General features: G+C 35.8%; 1 long non-coding RNA gene across 3 annotated transcripts in view; it reads right to left on the bottom strand.

The window, feature by feature from the left end:
* Positions 1–1,835: 1,835 nt before the first annotated feature.
* LOC138143804 (uncharacterized) overlaps positions 1,836–14,469 on the bottom strand; it is a 48,538-nt gene continuing 35,904 nt past the window's right edge. The window contains exons 2-5 of one of the 3 annotated variants that reach the window (XR_011163797.1): positions 9,820–9,943; positions 9,587–9,613; positions 6,794–6,980; positions 1,836–2,014 (exon numbers count right to left, since the gene is read on the bottom strand). This is a non-coding gene — a long non-coding RNA (uncharacterized lncRNA). Of the gene's footprint in view, positions 2,015–3,030; positions 4,083–6,793; positions 6,981–9,586; positions 9,614–9,819; positions 9,944–14,469 lie in introns of those variants that run through there. The other 2 variants (XR_011163795.1, XR_011163796.1) reach the window with 2 other exon arrangements.

The following is a 14,469-nucleotide window of genomic DNA, read 5'->3' as shown; positions in this document are numbered from 1 at the left end:
TGCCTCTCAGTCTTTGTGCTACCTGTCCTGACTGCACAGAACAATGTCCAACTTCTTGGACACTTTTTCAGGACATCACCCCAATTTAACCCTAAATTCAGACTTATCCTTGACTCAAGGACACTTTCCCTCACCCCAAACATCAAATCTGTTGCCAAATCTTGGGGCTTCTCTCTATCATCTCTCTTTCTATTTATTTACACAGTGGTTACCTTGATTCAGGCTCTTATCTTCCTCCTCTGTGAGATGATTGCAAAGGCCTCCAATTTGGTCTCCCTGCCTCCAGCCTCTCTTCACTCCAGTCTTTTCTCTGACACTATTACCAAAGTAATTTCCCTTTAAGTGTGGATCAGTTTATGTCACTTCTCTACTCAATAAACTACAGTGGTTTCCTATCGTCTTTAGCTCTGGGAGAAAATACAAAATTCTCTGTCAAGCCTTTGAAGCATTTTACAACTTGGCCCCAATCTATCTTTCCAGCCTCACTGTACAGTACTTCCCCTCCCACACTCTATGATACAGCCAGACTAGCCTTCTCTCTATTCCTCATATCTGACACTCAATCTCCCATCTCCTCTGCACTCGCCATCCCCGCAAGCCTTGAATGGACACACTCCCTCCCCTCCTCAGCTTCTATTACTTCCAGATTCAACTTAGGCACACATTCTCTATGAAACTGTTTCTGATGCCCCCAACTACTAGCAATCCTGTTGTTTTTGTTTAGTCATTTTCAGTCATGTCCTACCCTTCGTGATCCCGTTTGGGGTTTTCTTGGCAAAAATACTTTGGAATGGTTTATCATTTTCTCCTCCAGCTCATTTTACAAAGGAGGAAACTGAGGCAAACAGGGTCAAGTGATTTGTCCAGGTTCATATAGGTAGTGTCTGAGGCTAGATTTGAACTCATGTGTTCGTGACTCCAGACCACTGTGTCACCTAGCTGACCACTATTCACCCTACCTCCCAAATTACCTTGTATTTATCTACCTTGCATTTATTTGTATTGGCTATTTTATATTTCTTCTGTATATCTTTATATCGTGGAGATAAGTACACATGTCTCTCTGGTTTGAATATAAGCTCCTCCAAGTAGATATTGTTTCATTCTTTTTATTTATATCCCCAGTGCCCAGTACACATAGTAGGAGCTTAATAAATGTTTGTTGATTTATTTTGTTCATCTCATATTCTTATCCTCGGTCCCTCTGGACTGCTTGCCTGTTTCACCCCACCCATTCTTCAGCAGTTCCCATTTCCAAGATCATCCATTTCCCCTCATCCTACTTAGAACCACAGAATTTTAGAGTTGGGAGAAACCTTAGAGGGCCTCTAATCCAAACTGCTCATTTTACAAATGAAGAAACCAAAGCCCAGGTGGGTTTGGTGACTTCCCCAAAGTCATACAAGTAACATCACTGTGATTCTTCTCATTGACTACACTTGTACGAATTATATTGATTACTGTTGCATTCTGTATTTCCTCTGATCTTAGCAATAGGATTTTTATCATAGACACTAAATGCCTAGACCAATGCTATGTACCTGATAGAGACTATACTACTTTAAGAATGTGTAATTTGGGGGAGGCTATGTGGCACAGTGAATAAAGCACTGGCCCTGGAGTCAGGAGGACCTGAGTTCAAATCTGGCCTCAGACACAACGCAAAACTAGCCGTGTGACCTTGGGCAAATCACTTAACCTCAATTGCCCTACCTTGTCCCCTCCAAAAAGCAAAAAAAAAAAAAAAGAATAAAGTTTCTGTGACCAAAGTCATCATCACCCTTTAGTCAGCCTGGTGCTGATTCCCTCATCTTCACCTAATGGACACACCATCCATCACTTGGTCCACCCTTGAAGTCTTTCCAGTGTGGTGGAACTTGACATAGTTTATTCTTCATTGAGGGATGTGAACTTCTGAGAACAGATTATTGAATTTTCAGTGTAACCATATATTCCTCGGGAATTATCAAATACTGCAAATCAGGGCTTCATTTATTTTGTTGATTGTCTAGATCTAAGAAAGTGATGAAGAAAATGTTAGTGATTCAGATTAAACTTAAAAATGTGTCAAGTACGTTATTTTTCAGAGAACCTGTTAAATATTTGCCAGGATACCCCTTGCTCCACTGGTATGGCCTCTGAGAGTGTAGGGTCATCTTAGCACTATGGTGAGGCAACCAAGGAGAATTTTATTAAGTAAGAATTCTTAATACTGACTTGATAGATAACTGACATTTGCAAGGGCAGGATTAGGAAGCATTGCCAATTTTTACATTTGTGAAAATCTTAATAGCATTATGAGGTAATGGGTCCTTGAACTGGTGGGGAAAAAAGCATTAAATTAGGCAATAATCATAACTGTCTTTCCATTTTTTTTTTGGCCAGTGTGCCAACAAAAAAGAAAATTAATCCGGAAAATTTAGCTGAGAATGTAGGAGCAGTGGGAAAAAGGCATGGGATTGGTATTCAGAGGACCTGGGTTCAAATCCCATTCTGCCTCTCACTACCCATGTGACTTTGAACACCTAGTCCATTCGAGGAGTTTATATTAAGTGCCTGATATGTACTAGGCATGTGGAGGAGATACAAAATTAAAATCCTCTCAGGGCCCTTATATTTTAACAAGCAGAAATAATATGTATACAAGTAAATAAAAGATAAAAGAAATAAGTTTAAATTAACTGGGGGGGGGCTAAACTGGGGAGATCAGGAAAGCCCTCTTAGAGGAGGTGGCTCCTGAGCTAATCTTTGAAGAAGACTAGGGATTCCATGGGGCAGAGGTGATAATGGGAGCATTTCAGGCAAAGAAAACAACCTGTAAATAATCATAGGAGTGGGAAAAGGAATGTTAAGTACAGGGAACAGTTAAGTAGGCCACTTTGGTTGAAACACAAATTATGTGAAGGGAAATAATGTGAAATCATTCTAGGAAGATAATTTAAAACTAGATAGTTTATCCTTGGGGTAATGGGGAGCCACTGAAGCTTCTTGAGAAAGAGAGTGGCATAGTCATGTCTGTGTACTATCAATTTGATAGCTGTATGGAGGATGGATTAGAGGAGAAAGACCCCAGTTAGGATATCAATGGAATAGTCCAGTTGGGAGGTGATGGGGGTCTTAACTAGAGTGATTGTTCTATGACTGGAGAGAATGGGACAGGTGTAAGAGATATTGTGGATGTAGAATTGATTAGACAATTACTTATTGAATTCATATACAGTTAATGGGGGGGGAAATGAAGAGTAAAGTAAAAAAAATGTGAATTTTGGTGATTAGAAGGATGATGCTCTTAACAAGATTAGGTGGATTCAGGGGCAAAGATGACACTTCCTGATTTTGGATTTGTTTAATTTGAGATACTTAGAGAACATTCATATAAAAATATACAGCAGTGGTTGGTGATACAGTCCTGGAGTGCTCAAGAAAAATGAAGTCTAGATTTGTAGACTTGAGAATCCTGTACATAGAAGTGATCATTGACGGGGTGGCCAGGTGGCTCAGCGAATAAGAGCACCAGCTCCAGTGTCAGGATGACCTGGAGATCGAATCCCGGGCTCAGATACTCAGCACCACACCCAGAAATAACTGGCTGTGTAACCTTGAGCAAGTTACTTAACCTCGATTGCTTTAAAAAAAAAAAAGTGATCATTGAAGCTGCTGGGATTATCAAATGAGAGAGAGGAAAGTTGAGGGCTCAAAATACAGTTCTGCATAAAGGCTGCATAACCCCTGCATAAAGGCTGACCCCAGACTTCCCTTTCCTCATCTGTAAATTAAGGAGGTTGAATTATGCGATCTCTAAAGTCCTTTCCAACTCTCACCTGCTTCCCCTCCTTTCATCACATTTGAAGCTGAGATCAGCATGCCTCTTGGCTAATATGCCACCACAGTTCATTAACTTATTTAGCATTAATTTAACTTCTAATTGATTTAATTTCTAAAATTGATCCCTTCATTTCCAAGTCAGAAAGCACAAATATACCATATTTAAATATCACAATCTAGTGTTTTTCTCTTTTAAAAATGTATTGGTATCTTTTGTTTTTATTTCATCTTCATTTCCCAGTATATCCTTTCTTCTCCTTTTACAAGAAAAAATAAAAAAGAAGAGAAAAAAGCATTTCAGTAAAATTAACCAACACATCAATCAAATCTAACAGTATTTATTATGTTCTACCTCACTTCTCCACCTCTGCAAAGAAAGAGGTATATTCTCATACCTCTCTACATTAGGACCAATGCATATTACACTATATTAACTTTTTTGTATTTTTACTTATTTTGTTCAATATTTTCCAATTATTATTTTTTAGCATTCATTTTTTTTTAATTTTGAATACCAAATTCTCTCCTTCCCTCCCACCGTTTCCCCACTCATTGAGAAGGCAAGCAATGTAATATCAATTGTTATATAATTAATTAGTTCCCCCCCTATTTAATTTATAACATGTGAGGTCATGGAAAGTGTATTTCCATATTAGCTTTTTTGAAGGAAAAAAAAGTAAAATAAGGTGGAAAAGTATGCTTCAATCTACACTTACAACTCATCAGTTCTCTATATGAAGATGAATAACACTTTTTTAAAAAATCATGTCTCCTTTGGAATTATCTTGGATAATTGTCTTGATCAGAATAGCTAAGTCTTTAACAATTGATCATCACTAAGATATTGCTGTTACTGTGTACAACATTCTCCTGTTCATTTTGCTTTGCATCAGTTCATTTAAGTATTCCCAGGTTCTTTCTGAAATCATCCTGGTCATCATTTCTTATAACACAATAGTATTCCATCACAATCACATACCAGAACTTTTTCAGTCATTCCCCAATTGATGGGCATCTCTTCAACTTCCAACTGCAACCACATAAAGAGCTGATATATGTGTGTGTATGTGTATACCCACATACACACATTAGTACATATAGGTCCTTTTCCTTTTCCTTTGATGTCTTTGGGATATAGACCTAATACTGATATTGCTGGGTCAAAGGGTATGCACAGTTTCATAGTCTTTCAAGCAAAGTTCTAAATTGTTCTCCAAAATGGTTGGACCAGTTCACAACTACACCAATGCTGAATTTTTTTTTTACTTCTTCCATTTTTCCACATACCCTCCAGCATTTATCATTTTCTGTTTCTGTCATGTTAGCCAATCTGATAGGTGTGCAGTAGTACCTCAAAGTTGTTTTAATTTGCATTTCTCTAATCAATAATGATTTAGGGCATTTTTCATGTGACTATTGTTAACTTGGATTTCTTCTTCTGAAAACTCCCTGAAATAGTCCAGGTACTATTGGTACTTCTGAAAACTCCTATCCTTTGGCCATTTATTACTTGGGGTGTGGCTCATATTTCAATAAGTTTGGCTCAGTTCCCTATATATTTGAGAAACGAGGCTTTTATCAGCAAAATTTTCCCCTCAGTTTCCTGATTTCCTTCTAATTTTTACTACATTGGTTTTGTTTTACAAAAAGTTTTAGTTTCAGGTAATCAAAATTATCCATTTTACTTCTCACCATCCTTTCTATCTCTCATTTGGTCACAATTTTTTCCATTATCCATAGTTCTGACAGGTAAATTTTTCTATATTCTCCTAATTTGTTTATTGTATCACCCTTTATGTCTAAATCATTTACTCATTTTGACGTTATTTTGGTATATGGTGTGAGATATTGGTCTATGTCTATGCCTAGTTTCTACCAAACTGCTTTCCAGTGTTCCCAACAATTTTTGTCAAATGATGAGGTCTTGCCCTAAAAGCTTTCATCTTTGCATTTATCAAACATTAGATTACTTATGGTTATTTCCTATTGTGTTTCATGTAATTAATCTATTCCACTGGATCCACCACTCTGTTTCTTAGCCTGTGCCAGATTGTTTTGATGATTACCACTTTGCCATATAGTTTGAAATGTGCTACTACCAGACTACCTTTCTTTACTTTTTTTTTTCATTGATTCTCTTCATCTTCTTGACCTTTTATTCTTGAAGGTGTATTATTATACTGGTTCAACTTGCCCATGAGCAATTAATATTTTTCCATTTGAGTGAAAAGTGTTTTGTAATTGTATTCATATAGTCCCTGGGTTTGTCTGGACAGGTAGAATCCCAAGTATTTTATACTGTCTGCAATTATTTTAGATGGAATTCCTCTTTCTATTTCTTTCTGCTGGGTTTCTCTGGTAATATATAGAAAGGCTGATGATTTGTTTAGGTTTATTTTATATCCTACAACTTGGCTAAAGTTGTTCATTGTTACAATTAATTTTTCAGTTGATTCTTTAGGGTTCCATAAGCATACCATCATATTGTCTGCAAAGGGTTATTGTTTTATTTCCTCATTGCCTGTTTTTATTCCTTTAATTCCTTTTCTTGTCTTACTGCTATAGCTAGCATTTCTAATACAATATTAAATAATAGTGGTGATAATGGACATCCTTGGTTCACCTCTGATCTTACTGGAAAGGTTTCTTGTTTAACTCCATTGCAGATAATGTTTGCTTTTATTTTAGATAGATGCTACTTACCATTTTGAAAAATATGAAAAATATAAAAATATAAAAAAAATTTACTGATAAAAATTTTGCTGATAAAAAAATAGAAAAATATAAATTTTTTTTACCAGATTCCATTTATTCCTGCATTTCCTAGTGTTTTTAATAGGAAAAGTGTTGTATTTTTGTCAAAAGCCTTTTCTTTATCTATTGATATAATTTGTTATTGATATGGTCAAATTATATTTATAGTTTTCCTAATATTAAAACAATCCTGCATTTCTGGAATAAATCCCACCTGGTCATAGTATATGATCTTTGTGACACTGTTTGTTCACTTTGGATTTTTAAGTGCTGTTGTTCTTCTCATCTACAATGTGGTATTCATTGTGGATCTTGTTTTCCTGATTCTGCTCACTTCACTCTGCATCAGTTCATGTGGGTATATGTAGCAATAATGCAATCTTCATATTCATCAACAAAATCTAGTTTAATTAAAAAAAAAGAAACAGTAACTCACCACAGTGAAATTCTAATTATAAAACAGTATGAAAACAAACAACAGTATAAAACAAATAAATAGGAGCCCCCAATGGGACTTTGCCATCCTTTCTTCAGATGATGCCTATTTAGAGAATAATTATTTTAAAGAGAGTCATTCCATTATGAAATAATGCAAACAAAAATGCCCCCCCAAAAAAAACCAAGACAACAAAACAAAACCAGAAAAATGGAGTATAATTCTGATCATGTAAGAAGAAATGTGAATTAGAACAAATGGACATACAATTCTGGTAGGAACTTGGAGTCACTGAAAAAACTGTTATTATAATTTATACACTTAAATTCATTGATTTAGAAGAAAATAGTTGCTACACAGATTTACTTGGTTTTACTGATGTTCTGTATTATGTTTTTAATTGAATATTTAACTTTTTGTACTAAAAGTAATAAAAAGAACCCCTGATTTGTTGGACATGTTGTTTTGATAAATATTTGAAAGTTGCTCCATAGAGAAGGAATGCCCTATGGAGAGACAGTGTGGTATACTAGAAATCTAAAGACCTAGATTTATGTCCCATCGCTGCCACTGATCTTAGAAAAAATCATTTCAACCTTCTAAACCTCAGTTACTCATCTGCAAAGTGTGGGGTTTGGGGCAAATTCCTTTTGGGTTCTCCCACTCTGTGATATTCACTTTTCAAAGGTATTTTCACTTCTATTCATCTCTTGTTCTATAGAGACCTATGCTGACGCCTGAGAGAGAAATGTATTTACGTCTTGAAGTTTTAATTAAGTGTTCTCAATTGTTGAATGAAAGCCTAGGTCACTTGGGATAAAAACCCAGTTGGATAAGAGGGAGGCAGTGAAGATCATCAACTCCTTTAGCAGAGAGACAAATTCCTAAGAGAACTGCCTAATTAGAGGCTTTTTCTCTTACCAGGTATCAAGGGACAGGCACTGTGACCATGAAATCTAAGAGGCTGCCATGAAATAGTTAGGAAGGTAGGCATGTAAACCACCAGCCCAGTTATCTTCCGTGTTAACAATGTAATTTACCACAATTTGACTCCAACTCCAACCTAAAAAGCAGGAGATCAGGAGAAAAAGGATGTGGAAGGAAAGTCTAAAGTTGGCTCCCAGGAGGAGAAAAATTAGTAACTGATCATTTCTCTGTGTGACTTAAGGATCTCCCCTTGTTTTCTACTTCTGACAGTTTTGCCTGGCTGCACTGAAGAGAGGGTAGGGGGGTGGGGCCAAGTGGTCAAAATCTGCCTCTCTTTGAGAAAGATGCCTCCATTCTGAGGGACAAGGAAGGTGCTGCTATTTCATTACTTCTGGACAAATGATACATTTTAAATTACTTTTGAAACTTAGGGTTATTTCTTAATCTTTTTTTTTTACTTGAAGTTTCTTCTTCAGAGTAGAATCAGCCATTTACTTAAATTTGGTGTGTATTATTTTCTTATTTACTAATTTTTCACTACTACTAAACCAATCATAAAAATAATCCCTCATCTACCAGTCTAAAACTAGTGATGTAACGATGTGACCATGGGTAAGTCATTTCATGAATCTGAACCTCAGTTTTCTGTTCTGTAAAATAGGGGTAATAATAGCACCTACCTTACTGGATTATTTAAGTGTCAATCCTGACCAAATAACCAAAGAGCCACAGCAGCTCTGCAACTGCTGTTAGCTCTTAAAAAAAATCAGAGAGTTCACACAAGTTGTCACAACCACAGTTAATTCTAAAAATAAAATAAAACAAGACAAAACAAAACAAAAACAAAGAGCTAACAGTGGTTATAAACAAAAAGCTCTCATGGAGGGAAACTAAACACATATGGGCTGCTGCTGTATCCTCCCCCCGTTCCAGATGTCTCCTATAGTTGTCTGGTTCCTAGATATCTTTTCTTGGACAATAGGTTTTATTCTCAGCTCTGAAGGGAGCTCCACTTCTCTGATTCCAAATCTAAAAGTTCCTAGATAATTCTGACTTAATATAACTTAGTACAATCACTTTAATTTGGTTCTCCAATTTTGAAACTTCAGAGAATTTCAATGCACATACCATTGGTTGTTTCTATCCTTATATAAGAAGATTTTTAAAAAATTTATGATAGTTCAACTGTAAAATGAACTCTTCTATCATTTTAAAATTATCAGACAGATACTTTAAAAATGGGGAAATGATTTCACTTTCTTTACCATAATCAATACAATTTATGTATAGAATCCTTAATCCATGTTCAAGAACTTATTACTAAAACATACTTAAAGCCTGAATTTCCATGACAGATAAATTTGGAAGCCAATCATATGCATATATTTATAGTTCTTAGAGATAGCAGTCTAATCCTGTTGCCTTCTCAAATTTTGCTATTCCATTTATTTAGAAAACTTCATTATATCTTTGTCTTATTACTTTGTTTAATCAATTCCCCTTAGGAAGATATCATCTCTATGTTATAATTTGACCACAAATACAGGTTAAAATTGTAAGATGTTCATACCTGCATCCTATTATAGAAACTCAGACATATTCTAATATCAACCTATTATTTAATAGATTTAGTATTATACTTACATAAAACTTCTTGATTACAAAAGTTTGCTATAAAAGAAAAAAGAGGGAAATAGTTATAACAATGCTTAAAAGGGGAAGAAACTCCTGTAACTGCTTGATCCCAGATATGTGTCTATCTGACAGTCAATTATGTAGTCACTGAATGCTCAAAGCAAAGCTTGGGTTTAATCAAGTGGGAAAATTTTTCAGAAAGCAAATAGCACAATGGGGTAGTAAAATTAGGAGAATTCTACCTTGGGTCATGCCAAAGTCATCCCCCAAACTTTTCTCAGGCATAGACATCAATTTTAGCAGTTCCCAGACTGCAGCACATGCCATTTTCTACTATTGGCTTTATGACAATTCAGGCAACCATTCCTGTAATCAAAGTTCAAAACAATAGTATATTACAATCCCAAGAATTTTTACCTTAAATAGAAAAATTTCACTAACCACAACTTAGAGCTTAAATATCTTTCCTGGTGTTTCCTGGACAGTTAACATTTCATTTATCCTTTACTTATAAATTAAAACTATCCATATTCTGGGGCTTCAAACATATAGCAAATACCTGATAATTGATTTATCATTAATATGTTGAAGCTACATCTTTAAACCACTCTATATACTTTCATAATAGCCAAGAATTTCAAATGAAAATTTGCTATTATATATTATCTACTTTATGACAAAATATATCTCATTAAACATTTAACAATTTTTAAATATCTATTTTATCACATTCTTTTAAAAACCCAATTCATAATCTAATAGCATCCATATTAAAAAGTTGTTTTGTCTAACAGTATTTCTGTTATATATATTACTGTTATATATATTAACAGTATATACTGTTACAATGGTCTCTCGAATTTTAAAATACAAGAGAATTTAGAAATATAATAATAACACAAACAATATCATGTATTTAAAACATGAAAAAAAAACTTCAGATGACATTAATTCAGTTAAATGCATTTCCAAGTTATAACATATAAAAATCATTAATAACCTTTGGCATTTTAAATCCACTTTAGAGTTATCAGGTATGGAACAATTACATTCAATTAAATAATAATAACATAATACTTAGCATATGCCAGTCACTGTGTTAAGCACTCTATAATCATTATATCATTTGATCCTCACAATAGCCCTGGGAGGTGGGTACCATTATTATTTTTCTCTATACACATCAGGAAACTGGGCCAAACAGAGATAAGATAACTTGCTTAAGATTACACAGCTAATAAATTTCTGCAATTTGAATATAGTTCAAGTTTCCCGATATTTTTCTAGCATTTAGTTTTCAACATTCATTTTCATAAGATTTTGAGTTCTAAATTTTCTCACCCTCCCCAAGATTGCAGGCAATCTGATATAGGCTCTACATATACATTCATACTAAACATATTTTCACATTAGTCATGATGTAAAGAAGAATTAGAACCAATGGGAGGAAAAAAAAGAAAAACAAAAAAGAGAGAACAAGTAATATAGCATTTTTTTTCCAATACCTGTGTTTGAGAACCTGATCTGAGATGAGACAGGTTAACAGGATAAAAGAGAGAGAGAGTCTCTGAATGGGAGTTGGGTTACAGGATCTCTTTGGTCTAAACAATATTTTCTCTTTTCATGGTCAAGAGAGGGTTAACAAGAGGTTTGCCTATTTTTTTTTTCTCTTTTTTCATTCTGGGATTACTTCTGAACTAGCTGCCTTCCTTCACCCGATGCAGATGACATCATGAATGTAAAGCAATTTACAGACTTTAAGAGGCTATGTAAATGTAAGCTATTATTATCTTCTCATTTTTTTTTTGATAGAAATGGCCCAAAGAAGCTGCTATCCTGGTATTATTCCTTTATATTTAATGTTCTGCAGACCGCTTCATAGGTGGATAAAATGTCTGCTTTTCTTAATTGAGTGAGAGAATTGAGAATGTAAGCTTATCTTCTGTAGACTTCAGGAGAGCATCTTTGGTTTAATTCTGGGATCACAGAGGATAATAAAGATGACACATGCCACATTCAGTTCTTGTTTAATTTTAATTTCTCCCACTGGGAGAAATTAGAGATCTATCAGGTCTCCATATTTTGAAAACTTTTATTTCCATGTAGTTTTAAGACTATGAGCATTTGGTATGCTGAATTGTTTTTAAACACATCGTTCTAACAAGTTTATTATTGGTGTTATAATCTTTGTAGCCTAGGCAGTGCTTCGCTCACAATAGACCTTTAATAAATGCTATTTGAATTGAATTGAATTGACCTGAAATCTGTTTCCCAGTCCCCCTGTGTCTTACCCTAGGCATGACTCCTACCACCTCCTTTCAAAAAGTGCCTGTAGGTTGCTAATATAATTACCATTTTGAAGATGGATTGGCGTAAAGTCAGGACCAAACAAAACACAGAAACATGAAGTCTTCTGGAGCTTGAACAGAAGGAGGCTGTGTTCTCCCATTAGTGTAGATGGGGACCTCACAAGATTGTAAGAGAAGGCAAGAGTTCTGTAATCTGACCCAGACTTCCTGACTCCCGGTCTGCATCCCTGAAGGGAACCGATCACTCTGTCCAACTTGGGTAGTTTGGAAGTCACCCATTATGCTTGATCTTTAACACCCTCTCCAGAAGAACACATGCTCTCCTTTGCTCATTTCCCCCTCCCACTCGCAAACACAGAGATAAGGGAAACCAGGTCTCTTAAAATCCAATCTCTGGCTAGTTTACAGTCTCTGGTAAGTACTATATGCCCAAGTTTATAAACCTTGGACAATCACATCACTGCTTATTTTGGGAACTGTGCAAATTAATTCATTACTGTTAGTAAAAATGTTTGGTAAATATAAATGCCTCTGTAAATACTTAGAGATTTTCCCCCCGTTTCCCTCTTCTTTTAATTTTTTTTAATTGCCTAGCCTGCTGAAACTCCTGTTAATCTACAGAGTTCTTACATGGTTATAATAACCACCAATACAATTTTTGAAAACAAAAAATAAAAACGGAACCCTGAACACATGCACACACTCCTATATCTCTATATTTTTATATCCACACAAACAGCACATTATTACTCGGGATGTGTTTGCCAAATATTGCTTGGCACCCCCCATCTATCACGCTGCCTTTTGTGTAGATATGGGGCTGTAACTAATCGATGCCTTTTGGTGCCATACACATCTGTGCTGCTCAAATTCATCCCACAACACCCTGGTTAAAGAGCATTTTTTATTATGTCAATGAACTTAATGTTAGCTGCAGTTGTAGGGAGCTGGGGATGAGGTGAGTGGGGAGGGAACTAGGTGGAACTTTGCCCAGTGGAGCTCGGGATGAATTATCTCTGTTTAGCTGCCCTTCCTTCACCACCAGCCCTTCTTCTGCCCCTCAAACCCCCCCCCCCCCCGCATTTTTTTTTATGGCAATTAAATTTAAGTTGGGGGGGGGAGGGGGGGGGGGGGGGGTTTGAGGGGCAGAAGAAGGGCTGGTGGTGAAGGAAGGGCAGCTAAACAGAGATAATTCATCCCGAGCTCCACTGGGCAAAGTTCCACCTAGTTCCCTCCCCACTCACCTCATCCCCAGCTCCCTACAACTGCAGCTTCCCTCCCTGACTTTACAAACACATTCAAACTCATCCAGGGGCCCCTTTCGAGTCAGAGCTGCCAGTGATTCCCAACTTGGTAGTGGTTTTGTAAATGCACACAATGATACCACAAAGAGACCACCAACTAATTCTTCCATGTAACCTTACTCTGGGATTTGAATCCAGGCCCCCCTCAGTACACCTGTTTTCTATATAACTCAGCTGGAGAGCACAATAGAATCTAATTGCTTAGATGCACTGAAGGAAGGGGAGGGGAGAGGGAGAGTTCACTCCAGCACAGCCTCTGATCTGGAGATTATTATAAATCCTTTAGCACTGTTGAGACAACTAGATCATTTGATTGGCCTTAACATTCCAAATCCTATAAATTAGTCTGTTGGGGGTGGGAGGGCCTCCTGTATTGTATTGTTCCAGTACCAACATCACACTAAGGGAGAATAGACACATTTTCATTTTTTTACTTGATGAAATTATACCACTTCAGGCTTCGTGACAATCTGAGGAAACATCTTTTAAGTGCTGCTGACAATTTGTAACAAAACTGCATTTGCTCTGTATTTTTTTTTTGTTGTTGTTAAATAACATAAATTGAACTTAAAATTAACTTTGGTTTCAAAAGCCACTTTTTGGAAATAGATTTTTTTTTTTATAAACGATAATGTTTTTTTTTAAATAGGCTTTTCTAACACCATGTTTTTGCAAGTGGCAAACATGACTATATTATGCAGATTTTCACAAAGCACGAAATATTGTGTCATTCAACATGAAGTACTGTGTCCTTGAGGGTAGGAAGCATTTTTTCATTTTGTCTTTGTGACCTCAGCACCTAATATAGAGCTTGGCACATGGACGGTGCTTAATAAATGCTCCTTTGGATTAGATTGGTTTGGTTTGCCATCTGTTTTAGCACTCAAAGAAATAGAATATATGTTCCCTAAAATTACTATCTTAAAAAACAAAAGTATAAAAGAGAACTGTATCAACCACTAACCCTTGAAACTAAAAATGTATGTGTCAAAGTCATACATTTTAATACGCATCCAAATATAAATGTATTTTATATTTATATATGAATTTATATCTCACTTATTAAGGGCATAGAACTAGAGTATTTGGTAGTGATGAACTATATACACTGAAGAAGGGAGAAAGCATCTGTTGCCAATCTTTCTCCAAGTACATCAAAGCTAAAATAGGAACATATCAGGTATGACTATAAAATAAAATGATCAAATTTTGCAAGAACATAACAGAACTTACACAGTGGCAAGAGTCATTCAGGAGTCAAGAGATCAGGGTTCAAATC

Source organism: Petaurus breviceps, unplaced genomic scaffold, assembly GCF_028583685.1.
Source record: "Petaurus breviceps papuanus isolate PSGF00001 unplaced genomic scaffold, PetGlider_PUasm1.0 90667, whole genome shotgun sequence".
Classification (NCBI taxonomy): Eukaryota; Metazoa; Chordata; class Mammalia; order Diprotodontia; family Petauridae; genus Petaurus; species Petaurus breviceps.
Note: the sequence above shows the minus strand (reverse complement) of the source record. Positions and strands in the feature narration are given on the sequence as shown.